Consider the following 3,031-nt stretch of genomic DNA (forward strand, 5'->3'; position numbering starts at 1 on the left):
ATATCACTCTGTGGAGCACAATTCTCATCGGAAACTCTTGTGGGTACACATATCGTAGTATTATTACAATACCCTTCGGCACACATAAAGGTCAAGGTCACTTTGCGGTAAATCATGGAGGTTGACGAAACCCTTATTTTTTGAGTAATTTTAATCGAATCATCTCCAAACTTTATGGGAATGTAGTATATAGTCTGGCGCTCAGCTGATTAGTTTTTGGTGGCGATTGGCCTTGACCTTCATGGTTAGCACCTAAGGTCGAAATATTTTGACCCCAAGGTCAAATTTTGAAATCTTAGGTACCATATCGTGTAATACCTCAAATTGAACACCTCGATGAGTGCTTTCTAAATATGTCAAGCTTGAGACATTATGACGTCATTTGGTGACGTTATGAGGCAAACGCATATTTTTCATGGTTACTCTGTAAAACGATTCTCATCGGAATCTCTCGTAGGCAGATATTCCTCAAGGAGTCGCTCCTGGTGGATAGCAGCTCTGTTCACCTCAGTGTGACCTTAAAGAAGTCACACGTGGTCACCTTTTGGCAAGATACGGGTCACCCTGCGGGTGACATTGGTTTATTTTGATGTTATTTTGGGGTTGGCTCAGGGAAACTTGGACCAAATATTTGACAAACCGGCTGGCCAGGCCTGACTTTTGACTCAGGTTAAGGTAGGAATGTGTAATTTGTTCAGGTGTCACCGATAGCTCAACTACACTTTGTGAAGGACACTGGGATCTTTAAGACCACCAACTAATGCCGGCAGACGGGATGCCAGTTTAATATCCATCCAAAAAATGGCACACACACATCGATGAATCACCCTTCCTGTGAAACAGGGGATGACAGTTGAGTCAGGATTCGAACCCAGGAACTAGATAGCTTAGAGGATAGTGTATAGTTCGAGGCCATCCTGTAACCTCCACCCCCTGGTATAATTTGGATGACATAGATGCTGGAGTCAGGATTGGAGGAAGATGTATCAACAATGTCAGGGATGCTGATGATACCACTCTGTTGGTAGAAAGTAAAGAGGACTTTGATGGAACTGCTGCAGACAGTGAAGAAGGAAAGTGAAAAGGCTGGTCTTTATTTAAATTTTAAAAGCTTGTCAACTGAGAAGATCTTCGTGTTCAGAAGGGGTGTGTTCCATGACCAATCAGCTTGTAGAATGCTCACCAAGTGGCTCGCTTGATTTTAAGTACTTGAGCCAGCACTCCAACGAAACGGTTGATAAGGAACGGGTAACAAGTTGTTACCCGTTCCTTATAACAAGCGATAACTAGCTGATTGGTAATGGAACACACCCCCAATGGATGGGGATAAAGGTTGCAACCAAGGTGTCAGAGCTTCGGAAAGCAGCGCAGGATAGGGATGGTTGGAGAATCTGATCATGAATGTCGACATCACACTTCAAACCATGGCCTGGAGAAATCACACAGGAGGCCCCAAGATATGTTGTAAACAATCCCTACACAGTCCACATATAATGTGATGGCCACAAAATCGGACAGGCAATGGGATTCATCATTCATGTGTAAAGATGCGTGCAAGCAGCTTTGTTTAGTAAAGATCATTGCCACTTCCCGAGAGGCCCAGCAAGTCGGCACAGCGATCTGATAGGACCAGGGGCCACAGCCTGAGAGTAAAGAAGAGGATAGTTAAGACAGTAGCAAGGGCCAAGGCAGGAGACTTTTACTCAGAGACACCGTCAGTGAGCGTCAGCTGCGGCTGTATGGACATGTGGCTTGTTTTCCTGACGCTCATCCTGCTCCACAGATTCTCTCAGCGATGGAGCCTCTTGAGTGGAGGAGGCCAATGGGTCAACCACGTGCCTCGTAGTTGCAGCAGGTTGATCGGCATCTCAATGAGGCATCTCAACATCTGCCTGGGGGATGGCCAGACGGAGGCCCCTGGAGTACCGGCGGAAAGTGGACACAGCGACACGCTGCTCCGGCGCATGCTCCCATACCTGACCTGAAGATAGCCACTCAAGGTCTGAAATCGTTCCTCGACATCGCATGTTTGCCAGGCCTATCAGCACACATTAAACCACACTCGACTAGCGATGCCCATGGGCATCACGGTTTTCAGCACGGGCTGAGTGGATGCATTGAAACCAGGTGGCCCACATTCACATTGAGGCACCATTTAACGGAATCATTTTTTTATTTCCTTTTTCTAATAGCGGTAATCAGGCCGTGATAAGAAAGAAACTCGGATGAATATTATTGGGGAGAATGGGCCGGACCGGACCGGAAGAAAGCAGTCAAGGGACGAAGTCGGCCGAGGGAGTTTGGGCGGACGCCATTACAGGATGGTTTTGAGTGTCTCGGGTGCATCGACTTTTTCCGGTATTCTGTGTCCTGTTTAACTTGTATTATGATCGATTCTTAGCTCAATTGGCCAAGTTAATCTTCCGGGGTGCCGGGAGGAGGTGAATCAGGATGATCAGCGTGTCTGTTGTAGATGACGAGGGTTATTGTTGGTCGGTTCATCGAACTAGGTAAAGAGGCAGACTACGACGGGAGAGTACCGATGGGTCGGAATCTCCTAAAGCGGTTAAGGCATTCTCTATCCCCGATGAGGACCTTGCCAAACTCTGGGTCATAGTTTCAACCTCTGATGGTTATAAGCCCCAAGGCCCCGACAATCCAATTGTCGGGTTCCTAGGTATCGAAGCGAGAGTCGAGGAGTCGTTTACGGGATTGATCCCTCCATGGAAATTGATGATATCAAGAGCCATTTACCAGATGTGGGAGTTGTTGACATCCGCCGTCTCACCACAGTCAGGGATGGGGTCAAAGTCAATACCACCTCATTGGTTTTGTCTTTTGGCAACCCAGTCCTTCCCCCAAATGTTTTCCTGGGATATCAAGCCTTCACTGTACAGGAATACATTCCAGGTCCCTTAAGATGTTACAAGTGCTAACATTTCGGGCAAACTGCTCCAGCCTGTCGGGGCAAACAAGCCGTAGCAAATGTAATGGAGAGAGAACACGAATACGGAAGCTGCACCAGTGAAAA

This window comes from Eptatretus burgeri, chromosome 3 (assembly GCF_056783735.1).
Source record: "Eptatretus burgeri isolate ZD-2024b chromosome 3, Ebu_testis_v1, whole genome shotgun sequence".
Classification (NCBI taxonomy): Eukaryota; Metazoa; Chordata; class Myxini; order Myxiniformes; family Myxinidae; genus Eptatretus; species Eptatretus burgeri.